General features: G+C 43.5%; 1 protein-coding gene across 6 annotated transcripts in view; it reads left to right on the top strand.

Moving 5' to 3' along the window:
• DAO (D-amino acid oxidase) overlaps window positions 1-21,451 on the top strand; it is an 83,717-nt gene that overhangs the window by 5,512 nt on the left and 56,754 nt on the right. The window contains exon 1 of one of the 6 annotated variants that reach the window (XM_082264213.1): window positions 14,502-14,667. The exons of 2 other annotated variants lie outside the window; for them this stretch is intronic. The gene's annotated coding sequence lies outside the window, so the exon portion shown is untranslated. Of the gene's footprint in view, window positions 1-14,501; window positions 14,732-20,689; window positions 20,714-21,451 lie in introns of those variants that run through there. 3 more of the 6 variants (XM_082264209.1, XM_082264211.1, XM_082264208.1) reach the window with 3 other exon arrangements.

Below are 21,451 nucleotides of genomic sequence, written 5' to 3'. Positions count from 1 at the left end.
TCTAAAAGGTAAGTGAACCCGGGGACAGATCAGAGGCTATCATTGCTGAAATGCACTAGCCCTGACTGTCCCGGGGGTATTTTTATAGAAAAAAATGTTTTGAGGCCAGAACTCCGCTTAAGGAACTGTGGCAGCATTTAAAGCGGAACTTTACCCATAACAACTTGATAAAAAAAGTGATGTTCCTTAGCAAGGAACATACATTCCACATAATTAATTATACTACCAAAAGTAGTGTGTGCTGTAAATTGCCTTTAGCAGTGCTCCTGTTTCTTCTTGCTAAAGGCTGCCATTTTGTTGAAGCCCAGAGCAGTCACTTTCTTATTAAGCTCTCTCTCCCTCTCCTTAATCTCAAAAACGACGTCACATTCTGTAATTAAAATGTGTGCATTTCTAGCCTTGCTTGTATGTCTTGGCTCAGTTAAAAGGGAAAGCTTCAGTAGCTGACAGTGCTGAAGTTCACAGTTGTCTTTTATTTTCTGCCCTAATCTGTGTTCTCTCCGCACAGTCTGTGTTATTCCTGAAAGGATTAAAGGAGAAGTATAGCCAAAGCTTTTTTTTTTTGGCTGTACTTCTCCTATGGAACACAGGAATGCAGTTCGTTCTGCACTCCCGTGACCCATGTTAAGCTGACAGCGTGCTAAGCCCTGGTTCACACCAGTGTGATTTGTCATTCGATTTGACTGTTCAAAATTACATGATAAGTCATACCTCAATGCCAGCAATGGAACCGTACAAATTGTTGCGACTCAGTCGCAGTGAATTTGAAAAAGGTTCCTGCATTACTTTTGTGCAATTTCATTGCGACATGAAGTCACAAGCCACAGTGAAATCGGAGGTCCAAGTTGCAATGATCAGCGGCTTTGAAATCACGCTGAAGTAGCACGATTTTAAAGCCGAACTGGTGTGAACCTGGGATTATTGTTAAAATCACACAGAGTAAAATGTTTTTTATGTTCTAATGCTCTCAGCCTCCTCCAAATCTCCATATTTCTATTTTTTTTTTTTTTTAGTAAATCAACTCCCATGAGTTTAATAATCAACTTACTTGGAGACATAAAAGTGCTGTGTGTGCACTAAAATCAGTCAAGGTTATATTAACCTTCATTTATATGGTTATTGCCATTTACAATAAAATATTATAGCCATTTAAATCTGAATGCATTAGCTTTGGTATCGATGCAAAACATTTTATTTACGAGGCAAGGTTTTTATTTTTCATAGTTAACTTATTGCTATCATGTTTACCAAGTAAATTAACCACTTGTCCACCGTATACTTTATATATACGTCGGCAGAGTGGCTCTCCGAGTCACATATCGGTACGTCACTTGCCTGGAAGGAGCTAGGGGGCGAGCCCGCGCTGCTGGGAGCGAGCGCACGCCGCTGGGAGAAAAAAAAAAAGAAAATTCATCCATGTACACATGTAAAGCTGTAAACATCTGCATTCATAAATTATATTATTTAATAAAGTAGCAAGTAAGGTATACAGATTGGATATTTTCAATTAAAGAGGAAGTAAACCCTCCTCTGACACTTGTACCTATAGATAAGCCTATATTAAGGCTTACCTATTTGTACTGTAAATATCTCCTAAACATGTACCGTTTAGGAGATATTTACCTTACATGCAGCCAGTGACGTCACTGGCGCATGCGCTCTGAAGGAACGGCCGCTGCGTGCGCGGGAGTAATGTCACCGCGGCTCCGGCCAATCAGATGGCCGGATGCCGCAATCCCGGAAGACGGGCGACTGGACATGTCGCCCGTCACACAGGTAAGCGGGCGGCACGGCGGGGGCTCGTTCTAAGGTAAGTATTTCATAATGAGCTAGTATGCGATGCATACTAGCTCATTATGTGTTTGTCTTTCAGGTTCCAAAAAAAAATGGGTTTACAACCTCTTTAAAGTGCCAATTATTCTGTGCAAAACATAAAAAAACTCAAATAATGTTAATTCAAAATGACAAATCTTCAAATGTGGCATAAAATTTGTACATGATATAGACAGAGGAATCACAATTCCAAATTCTGATGTGACACAGGTCCTCTACACCTGCTTAATTAGAGCCTAAAAGTGCACCAAGTTATCCCGTGACTGTGCTTCACCATATATATAAATAAATGCATGCTTACCAGATGAGAAGACCCCAAATGAGGTCTAGCTATGCATTAGTGGGACACCCCCCCCCCCCCCACTGTGGGTATGCAGGTAACATTACCTTCACAGGACCCGTATGTTAGATGTGTCATCAAAAAGATCACCCAATAATGCGGCCAGTTAGTTGTCATCATTCATTAACCAGGCATGTACTATATATAAAAAAGGAACACAATCGCTCACTGCGCAATTTCCCAGCATAAGAAATTTATTTAAAAAAACAGTATTCTACTCATGCATACATCAGGCATTCAGAAATTATCATCCTGCGCCCCGGCGGGCCTGCTGACAACACCGCTATGTCCTTCAACCCGACGTACGTTTCCTCTCAATAGACTTTGTCACAGGGGGATTGGAGTCAGAGGAGAATAAAAACTCCTCCTACAAGCTTTAACCAGACACTAATAGAAGTCACAAGACTGCTATATACTGCTGATAAGAAAGAGATCTTTAAAAGTTTATATTTACTAAAATAATTGCATTTCTATGTTCTGTGTACTGTGGGAGACCAGGTATAGTGAATGCAGGCTCCTGGGTTTAGTAACACTTTAAATAAGGAGAGTCTTCCCTTTTACAATGATGTGTCTTTGTCTGACTCTACTGCTTTCATTTGTCTTTTTTTTTTTTTTTTTTTTTGAGCGGCAGCGTGCATGAGCTCTTAGAAAAAATGGCTTCTACTCTGCAGGATGAAAAGCTCTCATTGCTTCTGAATTCTTATGTCTTCCTTGTTCATATTCATGTAGCCTGTGATCTTTATAAAGAAACAAGCATACATTGTTTCAATTCTCATCTCTTCTTTAGCCAGTGAAAATAAAGCCTTGGCTTTGTGTAGGGAGGCAACAAATAGCGTAGTGTTTAATGTCCTGTAGGAGTGATGTTTATGAAAAGTAGGCGTTTAAACTCTTAGCAACTGTCTTCACAAACAAAAGCATCCATTCACCGAAGAGACGGTGCTGTGCCCAGAGTTAGGAAGTTATTGGACAATAATAGCTGCTTTCTATGGAAACGGATGCAGAGTTGAATACATTTTGGTAGTAATACAAATATGGTCCCTTTAACATTTTAAGACCATATTCAGTGAAAGAATGATGTCATGCTTTTTTCTTAAGGATGATGGCATGGCAACTGTTTAACCACTTGACCCTGCGCTATAGCCAAAAGAAGGCTACAGTGTGGGCTTCAAATTCCGGGAGGGCCTACATGCCCCTGGAGGTGCATGTGCGACGCGCTCTGTGATCGCTGAGTCTGTGGGACTCGGCTGATCACAGAGCAGGGTAAAGGGCCAATCACAGCAAGCCCTTTGCCACGTGATCAGCTGTCAGCCAATGACAGCTGATCATGGAAGTAAACAGAAGCTGGTTACCGACTTTTTTTTTTCTTCACGCTGTCAGCATGAAGAAAAGGAGAAACCCGTTAACTGGATTCTGTTAGAGCTGCGGCTCTCAACCTATGGGTCGCGACCCCTTTGGGTGTCGAACGACCCTTTCACAGGGGTCGCCTAAGACAATCAGAAAACACATATTTCCGATAGTCTTAGGCAGGGAACACACCACAGCACCAGCACCTGAAAAAAAAATGCCAACGGCCGGGCCGACAGGTACACTGCACATGCACTGCTGGCGCTCGGGAAAGCCCGTACACGCTCGGCTATTCTTGGGCAGATGGCGCATGCGCGGTGATGTGTTGGCGCCGGGTAGCGCCATTTTAAAATGTAAAGCCAGGGCGCCTCACCAAATGGTAAGTGAGACCCCTCCGCAGCCATTGCATCTTCTCAGGAGATGTAGAGCTGTGGGCATGGTACAGGAGATTCTCCAGGAGGATCTCCTGTACCATGCCCGCAGCACTGCATCTCCTGTACCATGCCCACAGCTCTGCATGTACCACAGCCCTGCATCATGCCCGCAGCCCTGCATCTCTTACACCATGCCCGCAGCCCCTGCATCTGCTGCACCATGCCCGCAGCCCCTGCATCATGCCTGCAGCCTCTGCATCTCCTGCACCATGCCCGCAGCCCCTGCACCATGCCCACTGCCCCTGCATCTCCTACACCATGCCTGCAGCTCCTGCATCTCCTGCACCATTCCCACAGCCCCTGCATCATGCCTGCAGCCTCTGCATCTCCTGCACCATGCCCGCTGCCCCTGCATCTCCTGTACCATGCCTGCATCCCCTGCATCAATTTGTAACAATGAAAATACATCCTGCATATTGGATATTTACATTACGATTCATAACAGTAGCAAAATTACAGTTATGAAGTAGCAACAAAAATAATTTTATGGTTTGGGGGGTCACCACAACATGAGGAACTTTATTAAAGGGTCGCAGCATTAGGATGGTTGAGAACCATTGTGCCCACCAGTGCTGCTAATCAGTGCCTATTAGTGCCTCCTGATCAGTGCCCACCAGTGCCGCCTATCAGTGCCCATAAGTGCGCCCTAGGTGGCTGCCTAATTTGCCTAGCGGGAGCGCCGGCCCTGCCTGGGCACACCCTAATCACTACGTGCAGTGCCAATTTCCCCTACTGCCCAGGCTTCCCCCCGTGTTTGGTCCCCACCCAGCAGTGCTATTGGCTTCCCTCCTCTCCCCCCGGCTGCTGTGGGGGATGTTTCAGAATGGAGAGTGGGGGAAGGGGCTAGTAAATAAGTCATCTACTAGTGCCTTCCTTTTCTAAATGAATAAAGTAAACAGACTTAGTTTTTTCATTCATAACTGAAGCATAGTAAACTGTGTTACTGTGTTACTGTGCCACACAGACCTGGGCCAAATGTTGCAAAATACTACATGTTCTTATACATACCCCCTGTGTTTTTACCTGCATAAGGTTCTTTTCTCACTGGCAGTGTCCGCCAGCAGATCCGTATGCTCAGCAGGGAATCTCTCCGCTGATCCCCGCTGAGCTGGCAAATGACAAGTCCGTGTCCGTTCTGCTTATGCGGACACAGCCCACTTTCCTCTATGGGCGGTCAGATGGAAACAGGCCGCCTGTCCGTTTTCATCCGACTGTCATCTGATCTGCCAGACAGACGGGGAACAGGATTGGATCACTCGTCGGCGGGTGTCAACAGACACATGTCGGTTGACATTGGCTGCTCCCTAGAGGGCAATAGATGGCCTGATTGGGTCCTCCTATAAAACTGACAGGCGAATCCGATTGGTCCACTCTTGTGAAAGATGTACATTGATCAAGTCGTTTTATGGTGTCATTTGTTGCTCTGTACATACAGTCTATAGTAAAGTAAATCTTCACATTCTGGTGTCAGAAGTTTCTGTTTGCGTTTGAAAAAAGATTTCCATCCTGCTCCTTTTACCTACTAAAAATAAGTAAAATGAATAAACTTTCTGGGAAAATGCTTTTCTCAGAACTTTCAATTGAAATATCTATGGCCAGCTTAAATCTTCACATTCTGGTGCCAGAAGTTTCTGTTTTTGTAGAAACATGAGGCATGCAACATGGCACTGCACAGGTTAATGCATGACCTCTGTCTGTAGTTTAAGAACTGACACTTTATTTATTTTAGGTACTAACATAATCTAATGTCCCAAACTCATATTCATAAAGTATCTCACAAAAGTGAGTACATCCCTTACATTTTTGTAAATGTTTTATATCTTTTCATATGACAACACAGAAGAAATGACACTTTGCTACAATGTAAAGTAGTGAGTGTACAGCTCGCATAACAGTGTAAATTTGCTGTCCCCGCAAAATAACTCAACACACAGCCAAAAATGTCTAAACTGCTGACAACAAAAAGTGAGTACACCCTTATGTGAAAATTGGGCCCAATTAGCCATTTTCCCTCCCCGGTGTCATGTGACTCATTAGTGTTACAAGGTCTCAGGTGTGAATGGGGAGCAGGTGTGTTAAATTTGGATATTATTTCTCTCTCTCTCCTCTCATACTGGTCACTGGAAGTTCAACATGGCACCTCATGGCAAAGAGCTCACTGAGGACCTGAAAAACAGAATTGTTGCTCTACATAATGATGACCTAGGCTATAAGAAGATTGCCAAGACCCTGAAACTGAGCTGCAGCGCGGTGGCCAAGACCATACAGTTGTTTAACAAGGCAGCTTCCACTCAGAACAGGCCTCACCATGGTCGACCAAAGAAGTTGAGTGGACATGCTCAGCATCATATCCAGATGTTGTCTTTAGGAAATAGATGTATGAGTGCTGCCATCATTACTGCAGAGGTTGAAGGGGGTGGGGGGTCAGCCTGTCAGGGCTCAGACTATACACCGCACACTGCATCAAATTAGTCTACATGGCTGTCCTCCCAGAAGGAAGCCTCTTCTAAAGATGCTACACATGAAAGCCCGCGAACAGTTTGCTGAAGACAAGCAGACTAATGACATGGATTACTGGAACCATGTCCTGTGGTCTGATGAGACCAAGATAAACTTATTTGGTACGCTGTACACTGCCTCTAGCATCTTTATGAGAGTTCTTTGCCATGAGGTGCCATGTTGAACTTCCAGTGACCAGTAAGAGAGAGTGAGAGCGATAACACCAAATTTACCACACCTGCTCCCCATTCACACCTGAGACCTTGTAACACTAACAAGTCACATGACCAGCTAGATGAACAAATACATGGACATAACTTGGGAATTGAAAAGCTATGACAGTACAAAAAGTAGCCACAACTTGTGAGCTAATACAAAAAGTAGCCTCAATATAACTACACTAATACCTAGTTAACAAAAACAATTTGAAAGTGCACAATGCCTTTAATTTAAAAAAATCTATGTAGAATAGATCAAGGAACAGTCCAATCAAGTACCCGCCAGCAGTAAGTCACATGTGCTAGGGGTGTTAGGTACTAGCCCCCAGCACATAATTGTAAATACCCCAGCATGTGCAGTGTTTCTGACTCCTACCACCATGACCACTACAAATCACTGAAGTGGTCATGGTGGTTAGAGTATTCCTTTAATATCTCTCAGAAGAAGTAAACCTCTGTATACTGATTACTGATATACTGATTCAGTATTTGCCATTAAAATAGCCACAGATGCTGACGTGGCATTAAATAAAATTATACTCTTCTGTATGAAACATGGGCCAAATTGATTTTGTCCTACACCGAGTTGTTCTTTATTATTCTGTATAACAGTGAAGAAAAAGTCTTCAGGTTGGCACAACTTAAGACACAAATTTTTTTTTTACTTTTAACCACTTAAGCCCCGGAAGATTTTACCTCCTTCCTGACCAGGGCCTATTTTGCGATTCTGCACTGCGTGACTTTAACGGACAATTGCGTGGTTGTGCGACGCTGTACCTAAAGGAATTTGACGTCCTTTTTTCCCACAAACAGAGCTTTCTTTTGGTGGTATTTGATCACCTGTGCAATTTTGCAAAAATAACAATATTTTTCACATTTTTTTATATGAAATTCCCCCCAAAAAAATGTAAAAATCAAAATTTTTTAACATTTTCGGCCAATTCTTTTTTGTTTGATAAATGTTTCGTAAAAAAAATCGCAAAAAGCCTATTTTGATCGGTTTGCACAAAAGTTATTGCGTTTACTAACAAAGGGAAAGATTTTTGTCATTTTTGGCTCTAGGGAGCGCGCCTCCGGCGGCGCGTGCTCGCTCCCTAGAGCCTCACAGGCTAGCGACGTAGTACTACGTTGCTTTGCCTGTGAGGGGCTGACCGCCGCCGTAAATAGTCGTGTGGCGGTCGGCAAGTGGTTAAACTTAAAACAGTCTTTTCTGTTCTGTTTCTTTTTCAAAGCTGCATCACAGCATTGTTCTGCCCTATCAATACAGATTCATCCATATCGATACGCGTATCAGGAAGGAATGCGTCACGATACATTGTTGTATTGATATTTTGAGCACAGTCCTATTTAAAGCCCTGTTCCATGTGCCCCTATATCCTAATATCTATGGGATTCTGCAAGCCTTAAAAATCTATTTTATGTACATGGAAAGTACATTGTTGTGAACAACTGTGTGAATAGAAAGATCTGGGTTCATAGGCAGGGCCGCTGATTAGGTAGTACAGGCAGCCCTCTTGTACTGGGCCTGGGCCCCATCAGTTCAAGGCACCTGCTGAGCAGGAGGGTCGGCTGTACTGTCTTATTGCAGACACCAATCCTCTTCTGCCTCCCCCCGCCAGCTTCTCCTCCTCTCCTTCCCCCTGGCTTCACTGCAGGGGGATTGGTTTTAGCACATGCGCCTGGGGCCGCTGATAAGGCAGTACAACTGGACCTCCTCAGCTAAACAGGGGGGCCCAGGGCAAATTTATTGTTAATTTCTCTCTAAATAATTTAACAGATTTTACTAGTACCCCCCCCCCCCCCAAACACACTTGTTTAAAAAGTAGAACAAAGTGTAGGCAGAGCTGGATGGGCCCTGTACAGCCTTCCTGGCCTGATTTCTAACAGCAGGCACTTCCATCTGCTGTCTGGGCCCCCCTGTGTGCCCCTTTCCCCCGCACACTGCCGGCACATGCGGGGATGTTTTAGGATGGAGAGCGGGGGAAGGGCCAGTAAATATAACATTTATTGGTCCCTTCCTTTCCTGAATGAACACAGTGAGTGATTGGCACCAATCACTGCTGTGTCCATTCATCACTGAAGCATAGTAAACTTTTTTTTACTATGCTTCAGTTTGTGAATGAACAGGAACCTCAGAGTGCTTCCTATTCATTCATCGGTGCAGCTGTGGCTACAGAGAAAGGGACTGATAAATCAATGTCCTCAGTCACTTTTGGCCGGGGGGGCTGTCATGTAGGCTGATGGGGCCCGTGATTTCTAACAGCAGCCCTGTTTATAGGCAATCTCTTGAAATTTCCTGGGGGCACTCTAATGGGAGCATGTCTTTAAAAAAACAGGTTAGAAGTTACTAAGAGCAAGTGAACATGTTTTTCCTTTACACTACCAAAGATTCATGTTCATGTACAAAATTGATTGCAAAAGCAATTCTATAAAAACAATAGGTCTATTATATTTAGCTTGTTTAACAACAATAATATAATGCAGGGACAATCTAATTTTTATTACAGTGACTAAACCTAAATAAGCAAATATAATACGACAGTGCAAAGTCCTATGACTATGTGAAAAGCGCAGTAATCCATAGTAAACAATAAGATTTAATGTTTTTCTGCACTGACAAGTGGAATCTAGTTACTTCATTCTCAAAGTTCGCTATTAGAGATGGGCCGAAAACCCCAACGGCGAACCACATTGAAGTCTATGGGAGCCAAACAGGAAAAAATTTAAAGTTCCCATTTTGAAGGCTTATATGCAAGTAATTGGCCATAAAAAGGGGTATGTGGGTCCAGTTACTGTCCTGGGGGACATGTATCAATGCAAAACATTTTCTTAAAAATGATCAGTTATTCAGAAGCAGCGATTTGAATGGTGCCTAAAGTGCAGCAATAAAAAGGAAAAAATCCTTTAAATATGGTGCCTGGGGATCCCCCTATTCTGCCTGTAAAGTGGTGCATCTGTAGCATATATAGAACATGCTGCAGCAAAAATGACATTTTTAAAGAAAAAAAAATGAGTCAAATCACATTTAAAATGACTCGCAGTTGCAATTGCCAGCACCTGGCTACTATTGAAAAAAATAAAAATAAAGAAAAAATGGCATTGGGCCCCCCCCCCCCCCTATCGATCTTGTATTGATTTTAAGGGGAGCACCATGCCAAGATGTAAAAAAAAAAGCGTTGTGGGGTGCCCCAAAAATCGATACCAGACCCTTATCTGAGCAAACAGGCCAGCAGGTCAGGAAAGGGGTGCGAGTGCCCTTCCCCCCTCCTGAACCAGGCCTCAACATGGGGGGTGGGTGCTTTGGGGCAGGGAGGGTTCTACCCCCCCCACCCCAAAGCACCTTGTATTCCAACCGTGGCTGGTGGTTGTAGGGGTCTGCTGGCATTGGGTGCGATGGGTGGCGTGATTGACGATGAATTTACATCGGGGGACACTATTTTTTTATTTTTTAATAACGGAATTATCAAAAACGTTCTGTTTTTAGTACTTTTTGACAGTTTTATGGGGAATGGGTAGAGGTACTATGTGCCCCAAACTCACTCACATGGAGGGGCCAGGATCTGGGGGCCCCCCTGTTAATGGGGGCTTCCAGATTCCGGTAAGCCCCCTGTTTGCAGACCCCCACAACCACCAGCCACGGTTGTAGGGATGAGGCTCTTGTCCCCATCAACATGGGGACAAGGTGCTTTGATGCTTTAGGGTGGGGAGGGCAGATTCCCTCTGCCCCAAAGCACCCACCCCCCCATGTTGAGGGCATGTGGCCTGATATGGTTCAGGAGGGGGGGTGCTCACTTTTTTTTTTCAACGGAAGCCCGTTGAAAGCTGATGACTCATTGGTTGTTAAGGATGCCGCAATCGGCTTCTGGGCCTCGTTCATTAACAACCAGCTTATACTGCGCCCTGATTGGGCAAAGCTTTGCTCAATCAGGGAGCAAAATGCACTGTGCAGCGCGCAGTGCATTGCAGGGTGTTCAGGGGGGCGAACACCTGTCAAACACCCTGCAAATTCAGGTGTTCCCGAACAATGCGAACAGCCAATGTTCGGCCCGAACTGATGCTCGGGCCGAACCATTCGCCCAACTCTACTCACTATACACGTTACAATCTGACTGTACAATCTCAATTAGATCTACTTACTATGAAGTGCTGTGCAAGGGCCTGTCTGATTGAATTCAAATTGATTTGACAATTTGGGTAGGTCCTCATATTACATGGTTTTGGTCAATTTGATTGCAGAAAGATTGAATGGTCAGATTGTAACAACAAACCCCAAAAGCAGGTCGCAAGCACGGTGCATCTGCCTGCACCAGACCTCAGGATACAGAAGTACCATCCGGTCTGGTTGCAGAGCATTTTTTTAAAGTAGTGTATGAACTACATTTGCTTCAGTCCAATGTGATTCAACCCATTCAAAATAAATGAGCTCAAATTCCTGTGCGATTCCTGTCATGAACTGGCCCAAAAAGAAACAATAGAAACAACAAAGAAAGCCGGTTAATAAAATTTGTGCAGCTTAGTTCACATAGGTGGTAAAAATAGGTGGCTGATCCACATTTTTACCCACCCTCGATTGCCTACCTTCAAAATAAAATGGTGGGCACTCAGGTAGTTTATATTGCCATGATCATTGTGCTCCAGAGTGCAGCAAATGTAATTTAGCAAGTCAGGACTGGCAGGCAGTGCCGCTTGTCAAATACACCCATTGAAGTCAATAGGGAGGATTTACTAAAACTTGAGAACACAGAATCTGATGCAGCTGTGCAAAGTAACCAATCCGCTTCTAGGTTTATTTGTCAAAGCCTAAAGTGGTAGTAAACTCTGTACTACCACTTGTAAGGTAAGACTATAATAAGGCTTACCTGTAGGTACTGTGAATATCTCCTAAACAGTTAAGGAGACATTTAGAGTGCATACAGCCGATGACATCATCAGCGCATGCGTTCTGAAGGTTCGGCTTACAGTGCCGGACCTTCAGAGCCCTTGCCGGAAACTGTGGCTCCCGCGTGCATGCGTGGGAGTGACATCATCGCGGCTCCAGCCAATCACATAGCCAGGGCTTGCAAGCCCGGAAGACAGACAAGAACATGTAAGCCCTCTTAGCGGTGACATTACAGCGCCGGAGGGCTTCGTTCCAAGGTAAGTATTTCAGATTGTGCTAGTATACAATGCATACTAGCACATTATGCCATTGCCTTGCAGGTGTTTTTTTTTTTTTAATCTGCAGTTTACAACCGCTTTAACCTAAAAAGCTGAAGTTAAAAGCTAGTTGGTTACTCTGCACAGCTGCACCAGATTCTGAGTTCTCCATCTTTAGTAAATCCTTCCCAGTGTGACTGTTGGGCATGCAGATGTAGCACAGTAATCAAGAAATAAACAGAGGGTGCACCGGCCTAGCGCATTATCCTCAATACAAATGGCTTTATTAAAAGAAAGTACAACTTCATACTCACAAACATAGGTTTGACAAAGGCACATCAACACTAATGTTACAGCATCAAGATTGTCGCATCACAGATATGAAGTCCTTTCAGTGAAAGGCTGGCGCATTTCGAGGTCTCGCCTCTTCCTCAGAGCCTGCTGTACTGTATCTCAACCTCTAGAACCAGACCCATTGCAAAGAGGTGTAAACCAGGGCTAGCCCCTTCCAGATGGGTGTGCGAGACCTTGAAACGCGCCCACCAGTCGCTGTAAGGACTTCATATTTGTGATGCGACAATCTCGATGCTGTAACATTAGTGTTGATCTGCCTTTGTCAAATCTACGTTTGTGAGTATAATTTTCTACTTTCTTTTAACCACTTCTGGACCGGAAGGTTTTACCCTCTAATGACCAGGTAATTTTTTGCAATTCGGCACTGTGTTACTTTAACCGCTTGCCGACCGCCGCACGACTATTTACTGCGGCGGTCAGCCCCTCACAGGCAGAGCGACGTAGTACTACGTCGCTAGCCTGTGAGGGTCTAGGGAGCGAGCGCCCCCGGAGGCACGCTCCCGCGCAGTCACGGAACCCCTGCGCGTGTGACTGGCGGACCCGATGTCCGCCGGTCACTCGGCGATCGTCGGTGCAGAGGGAGAAAGGCAGGCGGCTAATGTAAACAAGCCGCCTGTCATTCTCCCCTGTGTAGAGACACCGATCATACGGTTCTACTATGTAGGACCGTTGATCACTGTTCCTACAGCTCAAGCCACAGCCAATCACAGTTAGAATCACGCCCCTGGGGACACACACCACCCCTCCCTCTCAAAAAAAGTTAACCCCTTCACTGCCAGTGTAATTTTACAGTAACAGTGCATATGTATAGCACTGATTACTGTAGAAATGTCACTGGTAACCCCAAAAGTGTCAAAAATGTCAGTCAAGGGTCCGATCTGTCCGCCGCAATGTCGCAGTACCGCAAAAAGATTTGCAGATCGCCGCCATTACGTGTTAAAAAAAAAACAACAAAAATTACAAAAATCTTTCCCTTTGTTAGTAAACGCGATAACTTTTGCGCAAACCAATCAAAATACGCTTTTTGCGATTTTTTTTTACCAAACATATGTAGCATAAAACAAATTGGCCGAAAATGTTAAAAAATTTTGATTTTTACTTTTTTTTTGGGGAATTTTATATAAAAAATTTGAAAAATATTGTTATTTTTGCAAAATTGATGCTCTTTTTTTGTTTATAGCGCATGATCCAAAAATCGCACAGGTGATCAAATACCACCAAAAGAAAGCTCTGTCTGTGAAAAAAAGGACGTCAAATTCGTTTAGGTACAGCGTCGCACGACCGCGCAATTGTCCGTTAAAGTCACGCAGTGCTGAATCGCAAAAAAACCCCTGGTCGGAGTGGGGGTAAAATCTTCCGGGGCCTAAGTGGTTAACAGACAATTGCGCGGTCGTGTGACACTGTACCTAAATAAAATTGATGTCCTTTTTTTCCCCACAACTAGAGCTTTTTTTTGGTGGTATTTGATCACCTGTGCGATTTTTATTTTTTGCGCTATAAACAAAAAAAAAGCGAGAATTCTGAAAAAAATAACAATATTTTTCACATTCTGCTATAAAACATTCCCAATAAAAAAAATGTAAAAATCTAAATGTTTTCATCCCTTTAGGCCAATTTGGATTCTGCTACATATTTTTTGGTAAAAAAAAAAAATCACAATAAGTGTATTTTGTTTGCTTTGCACAAAAGTTATCGTATTGCTGGCAACGGCACGGTCCGAATCGGTGTGACGCCGACCTTGCGGCGCAGCGCTGTTTTCCAAAAGTAGTTCTTGCACTACTTTTGGCGACTTCGGGGGGCGATTTTAATAGAAATCTGTGCATGAACCCGCACAGATATCTTTCAAATCGCACCCGAACCTCGAAATTTAGGGAATTTAACTGAACTCAAACCCGCCTCCTATGCGACCGTGGGCTGAAAAGCGATTCATCGCAAACCACTTTTAATAGGAGGGAGAAACTTGCTACCCGTGTGAATGAGGTCTTATGCAAATTTAAAATAAAGCGCCTCAGGGACAGTACTCAACTGTGTTGGATTGTTTTCAGTAGTGAAAACTTGGCATTCTGGTATTTTACAATCTTCTTACTTTGATCAGTCAGAGACAAGCTACTTTGTAATGAAAGAACAAACAGTTCTCTCCAGTGAAGCCCAGTTGGCAGTGTGGAGTTAACACACAGCTTGCTGTAATGCCGATTTCCAATTGGTCTGTCCCCCTGTCAGTCTCATCTCTGTAGCCAATCATATGCTTTGGTAAGGGATGTCACAACTGGAATGGGTGTCTGGACGCCTCCCCTTTTGACTGGCGAAGGCATGGATAAAGGTGAGTGAGAAAGCTTTTAGTTCTACTTTTCTTCAGGTTTGAAGTGAGAATTCTCTCTCTACCCCCAATGTATGGATAAGGAAGCGGCTGACGACAACTACTCTCACAGCTGTCTGCTGGCTACAGACTCTTAAAGGCGCAGCTGTCTGGCTTAGTGCTATTGACACTGCTTAAACGAGACTGAAATTGGTTGGTAAGAGTAGTAAACTATCTCAAGTGATCACTGGTTACCTTCTACATGTACAGATCAATGGTAATGTTATTACTGGTTTTATTTTTTTTCCAATATATATATATATATATATATATATATATATAGATATATATATCTATATATACATACATACATATATATATATTTTTTTTTTATTTTTTTTATTTTTTTTAATATATTTTTTTTTTAATTATGTTGCATTTATGTTATGTTTATGTTATGTTTTATAATTAGTCCTAGAGTATTGTGCCGATTCCACAACAGTAATATGCATTATATTTAAAAACACAAACCAGTGACAAGATGATCATTTAACCACTTCTACATCGGAAGGATTTGCACCCTTAATGACCAGGCCATTTTTTGCAATTCGGCACTGCGTTCCTTTAACGGAAAATTGCGCGGTCGTGCGACGCTGTACCTAAATACAATTGATGTCCTTTTTTTCCCTACAAATAGAGCTTTCTTTTAGTGGTATTTTTGATCACCTGTGCGACTTTTTATTTTTTGCGCTATAAACAAAAAAAGAGAAAAATTTCTAACAAAAAAAAACAATATTTTTCACTTTCTGCTATATAACATTCCCAAAAAATAATTAAAAAATCAAAATTTTTCATCCTTTTTAAGCCAATTTGTCTTCTGCTACATATTTTTGGTAAAAAAAAAAAAAAATTGCAATAAGCGTATTTTGATTGGTTTGCGCAAAAGTTATCGCGTCTACAAACTAGGGGAAAGATTTATGTAATTTTTATTTATTTATTTTACTAGTTCGGCGATCTGCGATTTTTAGCGGGACTGCGACATTGCGGCGGACAGATCGGACCCCTAACTGACATTTTTTACACTTTTGGGGGGACCAGTGACATTACTACAGTAATCAGTGCTATAAATATGCACTGTTACTGTAAAAATGACACTGGCAGGGAAGGGGTAAACTGTACTGGTGATCAAGGGGTTAAGTGTGTCCCTAGGGGCGTGATTACAACTGTGGAGGGGCGTGGCTTGTGATGTAATCACAGAGACATGCAATTCTACATAGCAGGATCGTATAACCTCTGTGATTACTTTAGTGAGAATGACAGACAGCTGTGTTTATATCAGCCGTCTGTCTTTCTCTCACTGCAGCGGGAGATCGCGAGTGGCCGGCGGCCATCGGAGCCGCCGGTCACATGCACTGACTCCCCAGCCGACGAGCGGGAGTGGGAGCGCGCCTCTGGCCGCACATGATAGCCCCCTAGCTCCTCCCAGGCTAGCGCAGTACATGTACGGCACTTTGCCTAGGAACGCCAGACTGCCGCCGTACAACTGTGGCGGGTGGTCGGCAATTGGTTAATGTCTAAACCAATGGCAACAAAAGTGAGTACACCCCTAAGTAAAAATGTCCAAATTGGGCCCAATTAGCCATTTTCCCTCCCCGGTGTCATGTGAGTCGTTAGTGTACCAAGGTCTCAGGTGTGAATGAGGAGCAGGTGTGTTAAATTTGGTGTTATCGCTCTCACTCTATCATACTGGTCACTGGAAGTTCAACATAGCACCTCAAGGCAAAGAACTCTCTGAGGATCTGAAAAAAAAAGAATTGTTGCTCTACATAAAGATGTCCTGCTGTAGCTGCCTCCAAGCCACCGATGTAGCACTACGTTGGTTTGCCTGGGAGAGCCACACTGCCGCAGTAAATATGCAGTAAGCGGTTGGCAACCGGTTAAAAGCAGAGGTTGAGTATAACAGCATCAGGGTTTTGGAGGGCATGGACAACAGTCGACAAATTAAAGTAGAACTGTAGGCAAAACCATTTTGTTTTCCTTTTGGATAGAGCAAAGGAAGGTTATAACCCCTGTCAGATTTTCTTTCACCATCTGTGTCCCATTGCAGAGGTTTCCCTTCACTTCCTGTCCCATAGCCAAAGAGAAAGTAAGACACAATCCCTGCAAATTAGGGAAAATCATTGCGGACTCCCAGGTCACCAGAACTAGTGTCCCCATTGGAAGATTTCCTCTCTATTACTTTTCTGGGGACAACCCAAAATTGTTTTTGTTTTTCTTTCACTTTTAATGATAATGGTAAGCCCCCATTCACATTAGGTCGCTCCGACTTTGGGGGGCGACCTGTGAAGTCGCGTGCACCGTGACTTCGGCGCGACTTGCACGGACTTCCTATAATGAATGTCTATGCAAGTCTCCTCCAGGTCGCCCCGAAGTAGTACAGGACCCTTTTTCTAAGTTGGAGTGACTTGTGTCGCTCCTATTAGAACGGGTCCTGTACTACTCAATGGACCCGACGGTGCGCAACTTGCCAGGCTGACCAAGTCGTAATAGTGTGAACCGGCTCTTAACGGGACAAATAGAGGAATCTTCTTAACAGGAGCACAGACACAAATAAAAACTAGGAGGTGTTCTAATCCCTCTCTCCTCTATCCAAAGATAAAAAAAAAAAGTTTTGATATTAGGTATACTTTAAATATACTCAAGGCATATAGAAATTAAACATTTTAGATTTTAGATAGAGTAGGGGAACGTTGACTTTGTAATTTTTTTTTACTTTTTGCCATGTGGGAAAACTTTCCTTCATTTCCTATTCCATAGACACAACAGAAAAAGATAGTAAATCCCTCCAAAGAGAAGGTGCTTCTTGGACAATGGTCGAGTGTCCCCACTGAAAGACATCCTTCCTACTCTGGTGACAACTCAACATTTTTGGTTTAACCTAAGGTCAGGTCCACAAGCTCGTCTTCCTAAAACTTGATGTACTCATCTTGAGATAAACTCAAAATATGTGGATACATCCCACCTACTGTTTATGACCTTGTTATACATCCCATTCCAAAATGATGGGTGATCATATGGAATTGGCCCCCTCTTGTGGCTATTACTGCCTCCGCTCTACTAAGAAGGCTTTCTACAAGATTTTGGAGTGTGACTGTAGGAATTTGTGCCCAGCCAGCCAAAACAAGCTGAAGAACAACTAGCTTGCAATTGATGTTTGAATTCATACTAAAGGTGTTCGACAAGGTTAAAGTGAAAGCTCTGTGCAGGCCACTCAAAGTCCTCCACAACAAACCCATCAAACCACGGGGGAGATTTACTAAAACTGGAGCACTCAGAATCTGGTGCAGCTGTCCATGGTAGCCAATCAGCTACTAACTTCAGCTTTTTCCATAAAGCTTTGACAATAAAACCTGGAAGATGATTGGTTTCTATCAAAGCTGCACCAGATTTTGCACCCTTTAGTCCCCCCCCCCCCCACACACACACACACACCAGTGCACAGGCATACCTCCCAACTTTTTGACATGGGAACGAGGGACACCTATTAGTAAAAATCTGTTGGCATAGGGCACACCCCCTGCCACGCCCCCTTAAATGAGAATTCTATAAAAAAAATGATTAGTTAAACCCACAAATGCTTTTTTTTTTTTAGCACTACTGTTGCTTTATATTGGTTTTTTAAATGGTAAAAATTGAACAATTTAGAAATTGGATGAAAAGTTTAGCACTGGGAAACACTTTTTGATAGATAAGTAGTGCATTTAACCACTCAAGCCCCGGAAGATTTTACCCCCTTCCTGACCAGGGGGTATTTTGCGATTCGGCACTGCGTGACTTTAACGGACAATTGCGCGGTCATGCGACGCCGTACCTAAACAAATTTGACGTCCTTTTTTTCCCACAAACAGAGCTTTCTTTTGGTGGTATTTGATCACCTGTGCGATTTTTTGATCATGCGCTATAAACAAAAAAAGAGCGTCAATTTTGCAAAAATAACAATATTTTTCACATTTTTTTATATGAAATTCCCCCCCCCAAAAATGTAAAAATCAAAATTTTTTAACATTTTCGGCCAATTTGTTTTATGCTACATATGTTTGGTAAAAAAAATTGCAAAAAGCGTATTTTGATTGGTTTGCGCAAAAGTTATCGCGTTTACTAACAGAGGGAAAGATTTTTGTCATTTTTGTTGTTTTTTTTAACGCGTAATGGCGGCGATCTGCAATTTGTTTTGCGGTACTGCGACATTGCGGCGGACAGATCGGACCCTTGACTGACATTTTTGACACTTTTGGGGTTACCAGTGACATTACTGCAGTAATCAATGCTATACATATGCACTGTTACTGTAAAAATACACTGGTAGTGAAGGGGTTAACTTTATTTGAGAGGGAGGGGCTGTGTGTGTCCCTAGGGGCGTGATTCTAACTGTGATTGGCTGTGGCTTGAGCTGTAGGAACAATGATCAACGGTCCTACATAGTAGAACCGTATGATCAGTGTTTCTACACAGGGGAGAATGACAGGCGGCTTGTTTACACTAGCCACCTGACTTTCTCCCTCTGCAGCGACGATCGCAGAGTGACCGGCGGGTATAGGGTCCGCCGGTTACACGCGCGGGGGGGGGGGTCCGTGACCGCGCGGGAGCGCGCCTCCGGCGACACGCGCTCGCTCCCCAGAGCCTCACAGGCTAGTGACGTTTATATACCTCACTTTGCCTGTGAGGGGCTGACCGCAGCAGTATATCTACTTGCGGCGGTCGGCAAGTGGTTAATAAGCAACTATATAGATCAGACCAAAATGAGGGACAAATGAGAAGGAAAGAGGGACAGAGGGACTTTGTTCAAAATCAGGGACAGTTGGGAGCTATGCACAGGGGCACTGGAACAGAGCCACAACTGCACATCCAAGCATTTACTTATGTACAGGATCAGATGAGTATCCTAGGATGCAGACTGTCTGCCTCCAAATCACCCCTTGACTCTGCCAAACCAACCTCCAAGCACCATTCCTTGGGTCCACCCCTTACCCACCTCCCAGTACCACCTCTTTTAGAGAATAAGTATAATTTTGTGGTGCTAAGTATTTTGTATAGAATTAGTTAATGATAACAAGAAAGGCAGTAAAATAGATTGAGCAACAATAGACACCCTAGCGACAACAAATCCTCCCCAACAATAATGGATTGCCAAAAGCCAGCATCAATAGACCCTATGGCAGCCAAAAATATTGGACCCCCTCCCTCAACAGTAGATCTCTCCCAGCAACAATTGACCCCCTGAAACATAAGACCCACCCCAGCAACAGTAGATCCCCCACCAGCAACAATGGACCTCCCAGCAACTATAGACCCCCCTGCAAAAATAGATCCCATCCAGCAACAATAGATTCATCAGCGGCCAGAATTAACAGACCCTCCAGCAGCCAGCAACAAAGACTCCCCTTTCAAAAGTAGATCCCTCCCAGCAATGATTGATCCCTCCCAGCAATATAGTACTCACCCCAAGCAACAATAGATCCTCTACGAGCAACAGAATACGTCTCCAGCAACAATAGACCCCCTTCCTCCGCAGAAATAGATCCCCTCCAGCAACAATAGATTCCCCAGCTGCCAGCATCAATAGACCCTCCAACACACCCCAGCACCTCTTGCCATTCAGTTCTGCAGGTGCCGGAACTGCGTTCCCCCATGTTCCTGCTGAAAAAACGCCCTGCATGTACGCAAGTAAACGCTCAGATGTGTGGTTAACAGCCTACAGCCACATTTTGTATTTGACAGGCAGCTGTATGCAAACACCTGTCACTTCTACACTCAGAGATCTGCTTGTTTTTTATGGTGTTCAGCTCTCTCTGCATCCAGGCAAATGATCTTGTACTAATCCTAATTCTCATTTCAGCCTAAATACACATTACATTTTTGCACTTTCATGCATGGTATTAGCTGGAATTCCCTTTTAACCAGGTCATCCATGGCAGATCAGCTAAGTCGTTTGGGTTAAACAAGGACAGCATTGACGTGTACTAACAGGATGCCCAAATTGAGACTGTCATTTTTTTCCTGGCCACTGCTGTGCTTCATGAACTGAACTGAGCTGATGTATTGTACACATACCATAGAGTGTTAGAAATCGAAACTGAACAGATTTACTTCCTAGTTCGAATGCTGCATGCATGTCGTCTGCTGCTGTAACTCACAGTTGATATTTCACCTGTATTATGTTTAGGAAATGTGTCTCCTTTTGTTTGATTCACAATATCAGGTACTGCAGCTTTAAACTTCTATTTTTGCTTATGGATATATTTGCTGATCATTGCAAAAGCTCACAGTTAACCGTTGCTATGTGCATTATGTGTTTGGGGTTGGTTATAGGCAGAATACACAGTTTGTTAAAAGCAAAAAAACTTTCAAACAAACAAAAAGTTGCCGTGGTGGAAAGTGGCCAAATAATGTTGAGGTTACATTTTAGTATAGTCAAATTAAAAAAAAAAAGGATAAAATTTGGTTGTGCTGAGTTCTGCACTTTGTATGTAGTCACTTTATTTCACTACTTAATCTGTTTTAAGCTGGATACGCACTATACAACTTTTGTTGTTTGATTTCCTTAAAGCGGTAGTATCCCCTGAGTGCAAAAAGAAAAAAAACCCTGAAAGACAATGGCATAATGTTGTATGAAATGTGTATCAGCGCTGCTCTTACTTATGACTGTGAATAAATGTGTGATTCCTTATATGTTTGATTGCCTTATAGAAGCTGCAGCTGATATAAGGCAATGAGGTCCTTTCAGTGCTGTATCTTGGCCTAGGCCTACAAGGCCGAGGCCTAGGGCGGCACTTTGCAGGATGGGGTAGCAAAAAAGCTGCACCCCACATTAAAAAAAAAAACAGCCTACTCCCAGCTCCCACACAAAAGGGGTCCCCACCGACTTGTGCTACACTTTTAGTATAGTGCCAGTCTTATGGGGCGAATTGGGCTGGAGGGCAGGCTCCAGGAGGCAAAT

Source organism: Pelophylax lessonae (assembly GCF_965119305.1).
Source record: "Pelophylax lessonae genome assembly, chromosome: 1".
In the NCBI taxonomy this organism is placed as follows: Eukaryota; Metazoa; Chordata; class Amphibia; order Anura; family Ranidae; genus Pelophylax; species Pelophylax lessonae.
The sequence above is the reverse complement of the archived record's forward strand: the minus strand, read 5'-3'. Positions and strand labels throughout refer to the sequence as shown.